The 18,685-nt window shown below is 44.1% G+C and overlaps 1 protein-coding gene across 1 annotated transcript in view; it reads right to left on the reverse strand.

Moving 5' to 3' along the window:
* The window catches only part of znf281a (zinc finger protein 281a), a 33,539-nt gene extending 17,176 nt beyond the window's left edge, over window positions 1-16,363 (reverse strand). The window contains exon 1 of the mRNA XM_049560824.1: window positions 16,212-16,363. The gene's annotated coding sequence lies outside the window, so the exon portion shown is untranslated. The remainder of the gene's footprint in view (window positions 1-16,211) is intronic.
* Window positions 16,364-18,685: the final 2,322 nt, after the last annotated feature.

Raw genomic sequence — 18,685 nt, forward strand, 5'->3', positions numbered from 1 at the left:
GGGGAAGAGAAAATGGAAGGTGGACTATTGCATGCAATGTTTCTGTAAGTTATTAATGATAAATAATTAATTTCTACCCTCACCCACCCTGCGGGCTCTGGGTCGATGATAAGCTAATAATAAGCTGACAGATGTATAGAGTAGCCTACCTGTGGGCCAAACACGCATCTTTGGTGGTTGGAAAATCATTCCTAATAAAATTACTCCTATCTCAATTGTTTTTGGGGTTGCTTCAATATAAGGAGAAAAAAAAGCTGGATATCATAAATACAGAACACATGTTCACCAGCAAGAAGCAAAAACAGTGTGTTGTAACACTTTCTAGGTGACATTACACAGGTAGGGGAGGATTCTGGCATTACTAATTTTTGCTGCACTATGATGGAGTCAAGTTCACAGAACAAATGTTTAAATGACAAATCTGCTACAGTTGAATTATAAAGGCCCCAACAATGGAAAGAAAATGCGTTAGATAGATAGATAGATAGATAGATAGATAGATAGATAGATAGATAGATAGATAGATATTGTCCTTTTCCAATTCTACCAGTAAAATAATTCTCCCACTAAATTTATTTACTTGCCTCACCCAGGGTACCCTGGAAATCCAGAGTTCTTGCGAGAGCACAATTTGAATTTGCTCAGCGAGTCACTCTGGCAATCAGTAATGATGCTCATTACCCATGCCCTTGTAGCCGAGCTGCACCAATCACATCGGTGTATCTGATATAGGCGGGCCAGAGGCGAGCTAAACAGATGACGACAGCACTGCGACGATGAAGTCCGGAATCAGTCAGTAAACACTGCAAGATGGCTACGGATGAACACCAGTTGTTTGAAATGGCTTTGGCCGCTACAATGAACGAGTTAGACCTGGCTTTTTCTCTAAAAGAGGAACAGAAGACGGCGCTCGAATCTTTCCTTTGCAAGAAGGACGTTTTGCTGTTTTGCTGACCGGATACGGCAAGAGTCTAATCTACCAGTTAGCTCCGCTGGTAGCTAAGCTCTGGATACGTCACCCCCTGTATTGTTCTGATTGGTCGTAGTGTTATCCAGTTGCGTGCAGTGATATTTACAAATGCATGCTTGGTGCCGCCCCTCGAGTTGGGCCATTTGCATTACTCATAGCCAGACCCTAAATCTTTCTAGATTTGGGTCTGGATTTCCAGGCTACACCCAGGGTACCTTGCACATAATATGGGGACATGGAAAGTCCATGACCAAAATGTCAATATGTTATGAGGTCGGAGTGACAATGTGTTGCCTATGGAGAAATTTATTTAAATATCTACATCTAAAACCCTAACTGTGAGTGCAAAGCAAGCAAGCAATATTTCTTCATTTTGGTAAATACAGCTGTTTGCTTTCTTGCAAATTGTTGGATGAGAAGAGCTACAGTATATAGTTTTTAAACATATTTAAATAATAATAGTTAAATAAGGGTGCAACCAAATCAGATGCTGGTGTTACCGGCTGAAATGGTCTTCCAGTGGAAATGTTAGTCTGGAGCCCTGGCTTTAGAGGTGTAGGCAGGCAGATTTTTTTTAACCTTTAAACAAAGCCAAGCTTCCCTTTAAACCTATTCACAGTCTAAGCACGAAACAATACTAACCGCCTGCTGGCTTATGACGTATGAAAACCTTTTCTGTCTCTGCATTCGGTTATCTGTAGTGCAAATTTGACTTTCTGATTAACGTTAGATCAGTCTGATAGCAACAGCTTAAATACCATTTTGTTTGTTGGATGTCAGTTTTATGACCCGCAGCTGTGAAATATCAGGTCTGTCTTTCAGGATCACTGAAAGGTGATCCACGTAAATAATACACCAGACAAATAAATGACTCACTACAGCGACGCCAGTAGTATAAGGGGACCAGCTTTGCGCGTGCATGTGAAATGCGCGTGCACGTGAGACGTGCGTGCGTGCGTGCACGTGAACCCCCCCCCACACCCGCCCCTCCCCACCCCACCCCCTTCCGGTTCTCTCCCCACACCGTCATATGAAATCCAGCTCTCAGTGGTTAAACATAGCGCCTCCTTCTGGGGGGCTGGTTTCCAATGAAACCCTAACTATTGGCTAATCAAAAGCCCCTCCCGTCATACGAAATCCTGCTCTCATTGGTTAAACATAGCGCCTCCTTCTGGGGCTGGTTTCCAATGAAACCCTAACTATTGGCTAATCAAAAGCCCTCCTTGCGCCCCTGCACGGAAAAAATGTCGACAGGTGTTGATTCGTCACCCTCGCCGGAAAGTAGCGACAAGTGTTGATTCAACACTTCACCTAGCCCAGACCCCTGCGCATGGCGCCGGGATGTCCGAGATCAGAGGACTTAAGAATGCACGGATGTGTTTACAACGACCCCCCTGCTGTGCAGCATCTGTTCGGTGTAATAAATGTTCAGACATGTCCGGGCAAAACACGAGAAGAAAGTACAGTAGCCAATCATACAGCAAGGCTAGACCAACAACCAATCAGGGTTTTATGATGTGTGTCGTGTTTGTTTTATTGTTTTACCCAAATGTATAAAAATCCCAGTGAAACAAGCAGAGGAACTTTTATAAAAAGTCTAGGCGTGAAACACAGCGGACCCTTTTCTACAGCTTTTACTGCGGACAATGGCCTCAATTAACGGTAAGCGTGCCTAAACTATATTGGATAACATTGCTCTCTAGATACTTAATTTTTCTCAGAAAAAACATTCTAAAAACAACAACTACAAAAAAAAAAAAAGTATTTCTCATTAGGTACAGCTGCTGACGATTCCGGAGTTGAAAACCGTGCCCCTGCACCCCGCTGCAGCAGCCGTAAGTTAACATATCATTTCGTAGTGTGCGTGCTTGTGTGTGATTACTTATTTTCATTATTACTGTTATTAAATTCTAAATCTAACGAATGTATTTTCGTTTTAAATCTTGATCTAATGAATGTATTTTATTATTATTATTTTAAAGAGTGTGTTACTAAGCTAAATAAATGGTATTACTTTCCAGCTGCAGCACAAAGACGCTCACTTTCATTGAAAAGGCGCAGAACAGACCCTCCAGCCTCTGCTGCTGCTAGAGATTTTATACCGTAAGACTGTTTTATTTTTATATTTTATTTATCATTAATGGGAGAATGCTTGCGGCATCATTGCAAACATCTGTTTTACCTCCTCTTTCTCCACAGTGCACAGCGCAGGCCACTGAGACCCCTCAATCAGTTTTCTAGCGGGTTTAACACGTAAGACACAATGTTTTAACGCTACTTTATATGAATATTATGTTAATATGTGTCGGATACAGAATACTGCTAACATATCGTTTTGTTTGTTTTTGTTTTTTCCATAACAGTGCCTGGGCGATTCACCAGGACTACCCGGCTGAAAATTTCCAGAGGGTTACACCGTCAGGACAAGGATTTCTCACGTAAGACACGTCGTTATTTAATAATAATAATAATAATAATAATAATAGCAGCCTAATAATGATAATAATATTAATAATAATGATAACGTTAATGTTGTATTTTTTAATAAACAGTGCTCAACCGCCTGAGCTGACGGCCACGCAAGAAACAAGCGCCGCGGTAGCTGCGTTACTGGTTGTCCAGGGATTATCTGCGGGTGAAGCGGGGAGCGCACTAGGATCGGGCGGTGTAGAATCGGCTCCAACGGCTGTTGAGGAGTGCTTCAACGGCACATTCGAGGAGGTCGGGAGTCTGTGAACTCGTTTCCTAACGGTCGAGAGGAAGTCGGCGGAACAGCGGACGCCCAGCAGCGTGAGAGGGCATCGATCAGTGAGGAACACGGGCCATCTCCTCCTCCTCCTCCTCCGCACCGGCGGCTATTTAACGTGGGAATATCTACAGAGGCTTTGTGGAGTCAGCAGGAGTCGCTCTCCCCACCACAGAACACCAGCCTACAGCATCAGCACGAAGTAAGCAAAGATCTATTTTCTACGAGTACACCTGTGAAGGCTGGCGTTGCTGATACTGGTGCTGCTTCTGATCCCGCAGGGGGGAGAGGTGTGTGTGTGGGGAATCTCCCAACAAGACCCACATTATTAAGTGGTGCTGACTATATTCCAGATTTTGATGATCTGTTAGACAGTACTGGTGATTACAGACACAGTAACTTACCCGACTTACTGACATTATCACCTGTACCCGCTTCATATCCTCCCCCCCCAGTGTTTTTGCTGACGTTGTTGTTGAAAACGGTGAGGAGGAGAGCATAGCATTTATTGATGCACATCCAGGCCAGGCCTCCAGCCCGCCTCAGCCTATCCCTTTTCCCCTGCCTCCTCCAGTAGGTGTTGTTGTTGATGTTGATGAGAGTGTAGTGTTTGTTGATGCGTATCCAAGCCATCCCTCCAGCCCTCCCCGGCCTATCCCTCACCCCCTGTCTCATCCAGTAGGTGTAGGTGTAGTTGTTGATGCTGATGTTGAGAGTGTATTGAGCCATACGTCCCCGCCCTCCACCCAGCAGCCGCCTACCCCTCCTCAGCCTATTACCGACCCTGTCTCACCCTCTGATTCTCCCACCCCAGTGGCTGTTATAGCAAGAGAGAACGCATTGCTCAAAACCAGGTGCAGGCATCAGGCTAGGCTAATCAGGCGCGAACAGCGGCAGAAAAGAGTTGCCGAGACGCGATACCTCCTCCTGGCAAGCGAGCGCGAAACCTGATTAGGAGCACTAAAACTAACGAGCGACGCTACAGAGCCCTTAATACACAGGTACATTTGCTTAAACAGAGCGTCGGCACCTTAATTGAATTACAGCACACAATCACAACATCAATAAATAACCTAGTAGACGCACTGTATAGAAAAACAGGAGCACATTGTTAAGTAAACGAGATAATGGCACCACCGAGAAAATGTTAAAATGAATGAGCACCCAGGTCGGGATGGCCGTTACGTCACAGATGACGAAAGCACACAATTTACTGATAATGTCGAGTCGTCCCAGGGCACTACAGAGGGGCGGCGTGCTTTGACAGGTACAGTTAGGGAACGTTTTAACACACCCTCTGGACCAGATGTACTGGCTAGCCACAGCAGTGTTATGCGCTGGTCCAGATACATTATAAAAGAATGCGGGGATAGAGAAGAGAACAGCACTGTTTTTAAGAGACAGAATTTTATGCCCATCATCATCAGCGTCCATCACCATCACGTGTGGTTCAGGTTCTGGTGTTGCTGCTACTCCTGCTACATCTTATGCTGATGTTATTGTGAAATCGGTGTTAATAATAACAACAGTGACAACGATGAATATAGCATCACCATGCTGAGCATGCTGTCAGTTCTGGGACCGTGAGTGTCTCTGTGTGAATGTGTGCGTGATAATGGAGCCTCTGCTGAGCATGCTGCTATCAGTTCTGGGACCGTGAGTGTCTCTGGATGCTGATATCAGTTCTGGGGCCTTGAGTGTCTCTGGTGTGAATGTGAGTGATCGCGGGGTCTGTGCTGAACATGCTGCTGTCGGTTCTGTGAGTAACTCTATGGTCTGTCAACACGGCGCAGGAAATCCGGTAGAAGGAACACCTGCTGTTCCATCTACCAGTACAGGCGGTGCACAGTTGCGTGTCCGTGACATACCTAGATTCAACGCTGCCGAATTTCGCCAGAGGGTCGATTTCAGAGACGTTAGTCTTGATAACATCACCCAGGCAATTGACGGTGTTAGAGAGAGGTTGTCATGCGTGATTGGTGCAGCCTTAGAGGACTCTCCTGCAGGTAGTGTATTAAATGTGGTTTTGAGAGGACCATCTCTAGCCAGCGATGTGCAAGCTGTTTTAAGCTCTGACAACGCATATAACGCTGACGAGTTTTTGGAGGTGGTCTCTCAAGTTGTGCAGAGTAATGACACGTCGCTGACAGATGATGATCTGGAGTTTGTTGTGACCGTGGCACGGGTGAGTAGTGGTGGTGGTTCTAGACTGAGGCTAGGAAGCGTCCCTTATGATGAAATTTTATCTAAGAAGGGAAGGCACCTGTATAACCCTGAAAACGACGTGTCTCAGAACAGTCTTTGTTTCTCTCTTTGTCTCGCCATTTTGTTAATGAAAGCTTGTCTGCCACTGATAAAATGCAGTATGCTAAACAACTGCATAGCGCTGTAGGATTTGATGAAACCCACAAGGTGTCGCTCTCTGATATCACAAAATTTGAACATCACTTAAACATAAAAATCGTAGTATTCCACCATGGTTCAGGCGTAAACACCTGCAGTGTTACAAAACCCATGACGCTGTACACGCCAGCACTGTGTGGATGTACCTGCACAATGACCATTATTACCTGATTGTAAATAAAACCGGTTTCTTTGGGACCTATGTGTGTGACTACTGTTACGGTTCATACACAGAACCGTTTAAGCACGTTGTAAATACCTCTGCAATGTTTGTTATACACAGTGTCACATGCACACAGGGGCCACTGTAAAATGTACAGGGTGTAAACGAATCTGCAAGTCCAGACACTGCTATAATCAGCATAAACACCCTCACTCTAAACATGACGCAGCAGCGCCGTGTGACAAAGTGAAATATTGTGAAGTGTGGTAAAACCTACAATGCGGCAAGAACGCAGCATAAATGCAAGCCACCAAAGTGTACACACTGCGCGAGGCCCTAAATGAGAGCGATGCTGTACACCAATGTTTTATCCAGCCGCTGAAAAAACAAAACCACACACAAAATACATATTTTTGATTTTGAGACACGTTATCACGAGGGCAAGCACTGAAGCAAACTTTGTGTGTGCTATGGACACAGAGGGAAACAAATTTTGTTTCAACACCCTGAAATGCGTTGACACGTTTGTACCGGCAGCCAAAATATAAGGGGTACACATTTATTGCACACAACGCCTCTGGGTTTGATAATTACATACTGCTGGAATATTTTGTGCAACAGGGGATCCCTCCCACAGTAACCATGCGTGGCAGTAGGGTCATCCTGATGTATGACAAGGCGTTCCAGCAACGCTGGATCGATTCTTTCAGCTTTCTACCCATGCGTTTATCCAGGACACCGGCTGCCATGGGTTTTGAGGACATGGAGAAGGGGTATTTTCCGCACAAGTTCAACACCAGGGCGAACGAGTACTATGTGGGGAAATACCCCCCCTCTTATTACGGGTACAACACCATGTCTGACAGTGACAAGCATAGGTTCATGATCTGGTATGACACCGTCGAGAAAACCTTTGATTTCCAGACAGAAATTCGCCACTACTGTGTTAATGATGTAGAAGTGCCGCAAGGCCTGTCTAATTTATCGTGAGACATTTATCAGGTGCACAGACCTCGACCCGCTCGCGTCACGACACTGGCGCCGAGTTGCATGGGCGTTTTCAAAACGCGTTTTCTACCCAAAGACACCCTTGCCCTCACGTATGAAGGCGCATACACACGGCAGAATAAAACCTATTCTGAGGTGTCTATGCAATGGCTGGAATACGTGGCCAGGGTAGAAGGCTCCGAGATTAGACACGCTTTGAACCACGGTGAGCAACAATTTGGGCAGTTTTTTGTGGATGGGTATAACAGGGCCACAAACACATGCTACGAGTTTGCGGGATGCTTTTTTCACGGATGTGTCAAGTGTTGCGTCCAGACCGAAGTGAATCCTGTCACCAAAAAACCCTATGGCAGTCTGTACCACTCATTCTGTGAAAAAATATCAGCGTTGAAAAGTGTGCATGGTCTGCGTGGTGGTGATGTGGGAATGTGAGTGGGAGGCGCTAAAACGTTCAGACCCATCTGTTCAGGCGCACCTCAACACTTACAGGCTCAAAGAACGCCTCGACCACGACAAGCCCTTTTGGAGGGCGTACAAACGCCATCAAGATGTACCACAAGGCTGATAACGCAGATGAGAAAATCAGATACTATGATTTCACAAGCCTGTATCCTACTGTACAGTCAAAAAAACAATACCCGGTTGGACACCCTCAAATTATCCACCGAGATTTTGGTCCGGTAGAAAACTATTTCGGGTTTGTAAAGTGTACCGTGCTTCCTCCCAGAGGTCTGTACCACCCCGTACTGCCCTACAGGTGTCACAAAAGGCTCATGTTTCCGTTGTGTGGCAGGTGTGCTGCGGAGTTAAACCAGACCAGTGTCTGTGCGCATACTGACGCCGAGCGACAGCTGTCAGGTGTGTGGGTCTCGTTTGAACTTCAGAAAGCTGTCGAGAAGGGGTACCTGATTGTCTGCATTGATGAAGTGTGGCATTTCCCAAACAAGACAGACACCTTGTTCAAGGAATATGTCAAGACGTTTTTGAAGTGTAAGCAGGAGGCGTCAGGCTACCCCGGGCATGTCATTACTCCTGCAGAGAAAGCCCAGTACATACGTGACTACCATGAAAAGGAGGGGATTTTACTCGATGCTGACAAAATCTGTGTCAACAAGGCGGTCAGGAATTGTAACAAGCTTCTCCTGAACTCATTGTGGGGCAGATTCAGCATGCGGAGTAACATGCCCTCCTTTTCATGGTAGTCACGTATGTACTGGGCTTTCTCTGCAGGAGTAATGACATGCCCGGGGTAGCCTGACGCCTCCTGCTTACACTTCAAAAACGTCTTGACATATTCCTTGAACAAGGTGTCTGTCTTGTTTGGGAAATGCCACACTTCATCAATGCAGACAATCAGGTACCCCTTCTCGACAGCTTTCTGAAGTTCAAACGAGACCCACACACCTGACAGCTGTCGCTCGGCGTCAGTATGCGCACAGACACTGGTCTGGTTTAACTCCGCAGCACACCTGCCACACAACGGAAACATGAGCCTTTTGTGACACCTGTAGGGCAGTACGGGGTGGTACAGACCTCTGGGAGGAAGCACGGTACACTTTACAAACCCGAAATAGTTTTCTACCGGACCAAAATCTCGGTGGATAATTTGAGGGTGTCCAACCGGGTATTGTTTTTTTGACTGTACAGTAGGATACAGGCTTGTGAAATCATAGTATCTGATTTTCTCATCTGCGTTATCAGCCTTGTGGTACATCTTGATGGCGTTTGTACGCCCTCCAAAAAGGGCTTGTCGTTCGAGGCGTTCTTTGAGCCTGTAAGTGTTGAGGTGCGCCTGAACAGATGGGTCTGAACGTTTAGCGCCTCCCACTCAACATCACCACACGCAGACCATGCACACTTTTCAACGCTGATATTTTTCACAGAATGAGTGGTACAGACTGCCATAGGGTTTTGGTGACAGGATTCACTTCGGTCTGACGCAACACTTGACACATCCGTGAAAAAGCATCGCAAACTCAGAGCATGTGTTTGTGGCCCTGTTATACCCATCCACAAAAACTGCCCAAATTGTTGCTCACCGTGGTTCAAAGCGTGTCTAATCTCGGAGCCTTGAGTGGCCACGTATTCCAGCCATTGCATAGACACCTCAGAATAGGTTTTATTCTGTATGCGCCTTCATACGAGGGCAAGTGTCTTTGGGTAGAAAACGCGCTTTGAAAACGCCATGCAACTCGACGCCAGTGTGGAACGCGAACGGTCGAGGTCTGTGCACCTGATAAATGTCTCACGATAAATTAGACAGGCCTTGCGAAGCACTTCTACATCATTAACACAGTAGTGGCGAATTCTGTCTGGAAATCAAAGGTTTTCACGGACGGTGTCATACCAGATCATGAAATCTCATGCTTGTCACTGTCAGACATGGTGTCATACCAGATTTTTAGTCTTGTCACTGTGACTTGGGCATGCGGAAACATATTCTCCATAGTCCTCAAAACCTCATGGCTCCAGATGGTGTCCTGGCTCCATGTCCGCATGGGGAGAAAGCTGAAAGACTCGATCCAGCGTTGCTGGAAAGCCTTGTCATACATCAGGATGACCCTACTGCCACGCATGGTTACTGTGGGAGGGATCCCCTGTTGCACAAAATATTCCAGCAGTATGTAATTATCAAACCCAGAGGCGTTGTGTGCAATAAATGTGCACCCCTTATATTTTGGCTGCCGGTACCGTTTAACAAACGTGTCAACGATTTCAGGTGTTGAAACAAAATTTGTTTCCTCTGTGTCCATAGCACACACAAAGTTTGCTTCAGGCTTGCCCTCGTGATAACGTGTCTCAAAATCAAAAATATGTATTTTGTGTGTGGGTTTTGTTTTTCAGCGGCTGGATAAAACATTGGTGTACAGCATCGCTCTCATTTAGGGCCTCGCCGCAGTGTGTACACTTTGGTGGCTTGAATTTATGCTGCGTTCTTGCCTCATTGTAGGTTTTACCACACTCTTCACAATATTTCACTTTGTCACACGGCGCTGCGTCGTGTTTAGAGTGAGGGTGTTTATGCTGATTATAGCAGTGTCTGACTTGCAGATTCGTTTACACTGTACATTTTACAGTGGCCCCTGTGTGCATGTGACACTGTGTATAACAAACATTGCAGAGGTATTTACAAACGTGCTTAAACGGTTCTGTGTATGAACCGTAACAGTAGTCACACACATAGGTCCCGCCAAAGAAACCGGTTTTATTTACAATCAGGTAATAATGAATGTGTTTTTGGTTTTTAACATGTGACCACTTTAATGTCTTTTTGTTTTATCTCTTGACCATATGAATGTATTTTTGTTTTAACCATTGACCTAGTGACTGTACCATCGTTTTTCATCATTACTATTATTAAATTCTTGACCTATTGAATGTATTTTTGTTTATAACTCTTGATCAATTGAATGTATTTTTTATTTTTCATTATTACTATTATTAAATTCTTGACCAAATGAATGTATTCTACAAATGTGTTAAATAAATGGAATGTCTGAACTGCGGATCATGCTTTCTCTCTCTATTTATTAGAATTATTCACAGTCACACAGCATGTTGCTGCACTGTACACATGTGAAATTATATCCACGACATACAGAGGGCTGTATTTTGTTTACAAACTTGCACACCATAGCATCATTGCGTGCCAGATTAGCACTATACATGTTTAACATTCTTGTAAAAGGAATTCCTGTTTGTCTATGTCACATAAAAAAGACCCAATGCTGTCAACAGGCTGTAGTGTAGTTGTTCTGAACCTCTGGGAATAATACACGCCTGCACAGTTTTCAACGAGGTATCTGTATATCTCCGATGGAAATTTGTCAGCTGTCGGGAGGGTTTCAAAACTATCAAAAGAATATCCATGCTTCAGCAGAGAATATAACATTCAGCCAGAGCCAGTGTTCAGAACTGATAGCAGCATGTTTGAGGGGTGTGTATTCACAACCAGCATGGCGGGGAACGCTGTGCCTTTATGGTTTGACAGTTGGTCAGCATGCCAGGACTCCTAAAACACATTTGTCCGTTAATGACATTGAGGATGCCGGTCAGCTCATAGTGTTCATGGCTGATACCGCTGTCTTCTGTTGTTATTAATAACCGATTTCTACAATAACATCAGCATTAGATGTAGCGGAGTAGCAGCAACACCAGAACCTGAACTGCAAGCGAGTGATGGTGATGACGCTGATGATGATGGGCATAAAATTCTGTCTCTTAAAACAGTGCTGTTCTTCTCTATCCCCGCATTCTTTTATAATGTATCTGACCAGCGCATAAGTACATCTGGTCCAGAGGGTGTGTTAAAACGTTCCCTAACTGTACCTGTCAAAGCACGCCGCCTCTGTAGTGCACTGGGACGAATCGACATTATCAGTAAAATGTGTGCTTTCACAGCTGTCATAACGCATCCCGACCTGGGTGCTCATTCGTTTTTAACATTTTCTCGGTGGTGCCATTATCTACGTTTACTTAACAATGTGCTCCTGTTTTTCTATACAGTGCGTCTACTAAGTTATTTATTGATGTTGTGATTGTGTGCTGTAATTCAATTAAGGTGCCGACGCTCTGTTTAAGCAAATGTACCTGTGTATTAAGGGCTCTGTAGCGTCGCTCGTTAGTTTTAGTGCTCCTAATCAGGTTTCGCCGCTTGCCAGGAGGAGGTATCGCGTCTCGGCAAATCTTTTCTGACGCTGTTCGCGCCTGATTAGCCTAGCCTGATGCCTGCTTCTCTTGCTATAACAGCCACTGGGGTGAGAAATCAGAGGTGAGACAGGGTCGGTAATAGGCTGAGGAGGGAAGGCGGCTGCTGGGTGGAGGGCGGGGACGTATGGCTCAATACACTCTCAACATCAGCATCAACAACTACACCTACACCTACTGGATGAGACAGGGGGTGAGGGATAGGCCGGGGAGGGCTGGAGGGATGGCTTGGATACGCATCAACAAACACTACACTCTCATCAACATCAACAACAACACCTACTGGAAAAGGGATAGGCTGAGGCGGGCTGGAGGCCTGGCCTGGATGTGCATCAATAAATGTTATGCTCTCCTCCTCACCGTTTTCAACAACAACGTCAGCAAAAACACTGGGAGGGGGAGGATATGAAGCGGTACAGGTGATAATGTCAGTAAGTCGGGTAAGTTACTGTGTCTGTAATCACCAGTACTGTCTAACAGATCATCAAAATCTGGAATATAGTCAGCACCTCTTAATAATGTGGGGATTGTGGGGAGATTCCCACACACACCTCTCCCCGCTGGAGCAGAAGCAGCACCAGTATCAGCAACGCCAGCCTTCACAGGTGTACTCGAGAAAATAGATCTTTGCTTACTTCGTGCTGATGCTGTAGGCTGGTGTTCTGTGGTGGGGAGAGCGACTCCTGCTGACTCCACAAAGCCTCTGTAGATATTCCCACGTTAAATAGCCGCCGGTGCGGAGGAGGAGGAGGAGGAGGAGGAGATGGCCCGTGTTCCTCACTGATCGATGCCCTCTCACGCTGCTGGGCGTCCGCTGTTCCGCCGACTTCCTCTCGACCGTTAGGAAACGAGTTCACAGACTCCCGACCTCCTCGAATGTGCCGTTGAAGCACTCTCAACAGCCGTTGGAGCCGATTCTACACCGCCCGATCCTAGTGCGCTCCCGCTTCACCCGCAGATAATCCCTGGACAACCAGTAACGCAGCTACGCGCGCGCTTGTTTCTGCGTGGCACAGCTCAGGCGGTTGAGCACTGTTTATTAAAAATACAACATTAACGTTATCATTATTATTAATATTATTATCATTATTAGGCTGCTATTATTATTATTATTAGTATTATTATTATTATTATTAAATAACGACGTGTCTTACGTGAGAAATCCTTGTCCTGACGGTAACCTCTGGAAATTTTCAGCCGGGTAGTCCTGGTGAATCGCCCAGGCACTGTTATGGAAAAACAAAAACAAACAAAACGATATGTTAGCAGTATTCTGTATCCGACACATATTAACATAATATTCATATAAAGTAGCGTTAAAACATTGTGTCTTACGTGTTAAACCCGCTAGAAAACTGATTGAGGGTCTCAGTGGCCTGCGCGCTGTGCACTGTGGAGAAAGAGGAGGTAAAACAGATGTTTGCAATGATGCCGCAAGCATTCCCCCATTAATGATAAATAAAATATAAAAATAAAACAGTCTTACGGTATAAAATCTCTAGCAGCAGCAGAGGCTGGAGGGTCTGTTCTGCGCCTTTTCAACGAAAGTGAGCGTCTTTGTGCTGCAGCTGGAAAGTAATACCATTTATTTAGCTTAGTAACACACTCTTTAAAATAATAATAATAAAATACATTCATTAGATCAAGATTTAAAACGAAAATACATTCGTTAGATTTAGAATTTAATAACAGTAATAATGAAAATAAGTAATCACACACAAGCACGCACACTACGAAATGATATGTTAACTTACGGCTGCTGCAGCGGGTGGGGCACGGTTTTCAACTCCGAATCTCAGCAGCTGTACCTAATGAGAAATACTTTTTTTTTTGTAGTTGTTGTTTTAGAATGTTTTTCTGAGAAAATTAAGTATCTAGAGAGCAATGTTATCCAATATAGTTTAGGCACGCTTACCGTTAATTGAGGCCATTGTCCGCAGTAAAAGCTGTAGAAAAGGGTCCGCTGTGTTTCACGCAACCTAGACTTTTTTTTTTAAAAAAGATCCTCTGCTTGTTTCACTGGGATTTTTATACATTTGGGTAAAACAATAAAACAAACACGACACACATCATAAAACCCTGATTGGTTGTTGGTCTAGCCTTGCTGTATGATTGGCTACTGTACTTTCTTCTCGTGTTTTGCCCGGACATGTCTGAACATTTATTACACCGAACAGATGCTGCACAGCAGGGGTCGTTGTAAAACATCCGTGCATTCTTAATTCCTCTGATCTCGACATCCCGGCGCCATGCGCAGTGGTCTGGGCTAGGTGAAGTGTTGAATCAACACTTGTCGCTACTTTCCGGCGAGGTGACGAATCAACACCTGTCGACATTTTTTCCGGTGCAGGGGCGCAAGGAGGGGCTTTTGATTAGCCAATAGTTAGGGTTTCATTGGAAACCAGCCCCCCCAGAAGGAGGCGCTATGTTTAACCAATGAGAGCAGGATTGTATGACGGAGGGGCTTTTGATTAGCCAATAGTTAGGGTTTCATTGGAAACCAGCCCCAGAAGGAGGCGCTATGTTTAACCAATGAGAGCTGGATTTCAGATGACGGTGTGGGAGAGAGAACCGGAAGGGGGTGGGGAGGCGCAGGTGTGGGGGATCACGTGCACGCACGCACGCACGTCTCACGTGCACGCGCATTTCACATGCACGCGCAAAGCTGGTCCCCTTATACTACTGACGCCGAGTGTAGACTTAAAGCTGAACAGAGTTCTAATCAGACAACTGAAACTGCACCTGTGTGACTGTGCTGGGTCATTAAAATAACTGAGCTACCGTAAACACTAGTGTTTTAGATGTCAAGGAAATAAGCAACTTAATTTGATTTATTTTCGCATATGCACTCCAGTTGCCAGTTTATTACTGCATAGCACTGACAGGTGTTTTTGTTATTTTCTCCTTTTATATCATGAAAGCTGCTCTTTTTTTTTTTTTTTTGAAAAATAGCGGGACTATGCTGTGACTGGGCAATACTCGTCATGACGACACATCAAGGTTGGAGGCAGTTAGGGTTAGGGCAAAGAGATCATAGGTAGGGTAGTACTGGCCAATCGCGGCACAGTGGGGCGAGACTTCTCAAGAAAAGAAGTGGAATCAAAAATAACACATCAGTGAGGTTGAGCTAAATAACAGAGAAACCTCTCTGTATACAGCACCACAAACTACATCCTCCATAATTGGCTTAAAGTTGAATCAACACCTCTCTAAAAGTTTCAACTAACTGAAAATTAAGACCCTTGGGATAAGGGTATGGTTTACTGCAGAACTGTTGCATTAGACTGCATTAGCTACAGCTAGGTGAACTTAATAAACTGGCAACAAAGTGTAACTTATTACAACTGCTTCTTTAGAGTCTCTTAATGTAAATGGTAAATGGACTGGACTTGTATAGCGCCTTTCTAGTCTTCTGACCACTCAAAGCGCTTTTACACTACACATCACATTCACCCATTCACACACACATTCACACACTGGTGGCTGTGGCTACCACAGGTGCCACCTGCTACTCAGTAACCATTCACATGCCCTCACACACTGATGGAACAGCCATCAGGAGCAATTTGGGGTTCAGTGTCTTGCCCAAGGATACTTTGACATGGAGCCGGGGATCGAACCACTGATCTTCCGAATGGTGGACAACCCATTCTATCTCTAAACCACGCGTCTATTCTAAAACTGCCATTTAAAAAGACTGAATTGTGTGAGGAAATGCTGATGCAAAACTGACTGGAAGTCATGAGGAAAAGCTGCTTTGTTTAAGTAACTAAAGTTCCACTTGCTTGTATTGTTTTATTGTGAGTTTTAGTTGTGTTCAGCTTTACACCTGTTGCTGTCTTAAACATTTTCTGGTGTGGCACCTCCCCAAAACTGCAACTATTTAATTACACAGAGGCTTACACCCACAAGACCAAGATCCAAAATCAGTTCACTACAACATTTATTGATGAAATGCTCAGAATACCTTGAAAGAGTATCTAAAGAACACCTCATCGATTAATGATGTAATGTAACTGATTTTAGATCTTGTTTTTGTAAGAGTTCCAGCCTCTTTCATGTCAGGAATACTCCTGAGTCCCAACACAAATTAAACATCTGAACAAAAAGTTCTTGAGAAGAGGGTCAGCTGATTAGACCAGTTAAGGGCTTTGTCATCCCACCCGTGTGACAGAAACTGTAATCATGCATTAGTTAATGACAGCAGGACTTACATGCAATGCAGACTTGTGTGTCCTGTCCGATCAAAATGAGGGCACAGAGAGCCAAGGGCGTAGCATCCCTTTTAGGACAGTCCTTTGGGAGGATACTTGGCCAGGAAATCCTCCTCTCCAGTAGCCATCCAGTGTCTAAATCAATAAGAAGGCTCCACAGGAAAGAGGAGAAGCAAATGTTTAAAGGGTAACTCTAGTATTTTTCAACCTGGACCCTGTTTTCCCATGTCTTGTGTCTAAATGACTAATGGGAACAACAAATTTTCAAACTGGTCCAGTAATGAGCAAGAGGGCTGCAGTCAGCAGCCACAAGAAGGGCATATGGACCCTCAATGTACGTCTGCTAAAAGTGAATTGTTTTAACCACTGACAGGCTCAGATTATTATAAGTGTCTAACAACATTATGGAAAGAATCCCTACAGCGATAGACAATTTTCTTAAAGAGTAAGATTCTTTTCATTTAACAAGAAACAGCCACGAATTCCCTATCGCCAAAGCCACCAGAGTAAACAGTAAGTGTGTATACAGCCAGTATATTTTCACATATAACTGGGTGAATTAAGAGTTTATTTCAACCCAACCAGAGTTGGTGATTGCTGGAACAGTGGAGAGATGAACCAAGACGGCTTTGTGAGTTTTATTTTGTTTCTGTTGAAGTTGAATGAATTGTGTTTTATGATGCAGTGGTTACATTGGAGTCCTCTTGCTCAATAATGGACCAATTTCAAAAATTGTTGTTCGTATTAGTCACACAAAAACATGGGAAAATACGGTCCAGATTGAAAATTACCAAAGTGTCCCTTTAATAGTCCAGTTTGTAGGATTCAGCTGGGATATATTGGTAGAAATGGAATATAATAACCCAGCAAGCATTTTTTGGTTTAAAAAACGTCTAATAGCCATCTACATGAAGACCTGACATCTAGGCTAAATCACGGCTGAATTTGGGCTGTCAGTGAAAATTTGGTAGACGTCTAACCATAGCCAAAGTGTAGACGTCATCAGTTATACGGCTATGTAGAGACCATGTCCAAAAAATGGAGATAAACATATTTTAATTACTGTTGACTCTCCATGCATGATTGAATATCATACTGCATGAAATCTGCAATGGCGAAAATTACATTTAATCAATTTCAAAATTAAATTAGCTAGAATTGGGTTACGTGTAGCTAGACTAAATCGGAGCTAAATATAGCCAATACGTTTAAATCACGACTATTGCTTGCTGGGAAGTATGTTTTCTTTAGTGTATAATCAGCTGAAAATAAGAATTGCAAGGTTTTCGTTACCTTGGAATAAGCTGTTTATATCTACATAGTGAGCGGCTCTTCATCTACAGAGATCATCATGTTGCATCGACATATTTCTACAGTAGAGAACAGACAAACCAAACAGTGGCGCTAGACATGGCCATTCGTGTTTTTGCGTTTTTATGTCGGCCACTGTAGTTAGCAGCCCCTCAGTGACAAAAGGTCAGAAAAACATATTTTTTTAAAACACGAAACTGCTTTGTTTTGTGTTTTTACTGGTTAAAACACTGGGCCCTTTGTATTGGAGAGGAAGAGACCTCCGGAATGTCTGGATCTTAAGTTATCAGAGGAAAAAGGTTTTCAAATATAATAAATTTTCAAATATTTCTTAGTGTAAGCCATTTTTGGCTTTTGTTCATATATGCACATTTTTAGTATGGATCCTACGCACTGTTTTATAAATGAGACCCCTGATGTGTTTTGAAGAGGAAGAAACCTCTGCTGATAATCCAACTCCCTGTAAAAACATCCTGAACAATGAACACTGAAGGAATTCTAACCAGGAGAAATTTCAGCTGGTTGCAACCCCCTACATTTTACACACTGGGTGGACCTTTAATGTCAGACTTTAAATGGCGAAGCCTTTTGATAGTGAGTGGAAAAGTTATTTAAAGTAAGTCGTCCAAAAAACATGAAGATATGGTGGAAAATACTGTACACATTTTACATTATTGTTAGTTTGCTTGACATTATTACTCCACTTTAATAAGCTTTAATAATATGGCACAGGTTGACAGAATTCCCCCGCAATTCAGTTAGTCCATGCCCCCATATTGCCCCTGCATTAGATCACATATGCACATAGATCGTCCTTCCAGTAGATGGCACAGTTTTCCTTGAAAGCACAAAGATCCTTCAACCTCATCTCTTCAGATCTCTGTGTGACCCCCCATGCTGTTAATCACATACAGGATCTGTTACAATGTAAAGAAGATGTAAGCACTTGAGAGAAATGAATGGCTAAATTCATCCTCCAATAACTGAATGTATAAATGAAGTCGCACACTGGTTTAATTGACCAGATGAACTACACAAAATGTCAAACTGTCCACCTCTCTGTCCCTCTCTCTCGCTCTTTACACACAAACGCAGTCTTGTGTAACTCTCCCCTCCTCTCTCCCTGCCCCCTTCCCTCCCTCTCCTCGCATCTCTCCCTCACA

The sequence above is a fragment of the Epinephelus fuscoguttatus genome, linkage group LG19, assembly GCF_011397635.1.
Source record: "Epinephelus fuscoguttatus linkage group LG19, E.fuscoguttatus.final_Chr_v1".
In the NCBI taxonomy this organism is placed as follows: domain Eukaryota; kingdom Metazoa; phylum Chordata; class Actinopteri; order Perciformes; family Serranidae; genus Epinephelus; species Epinephelus fuscoguttatus.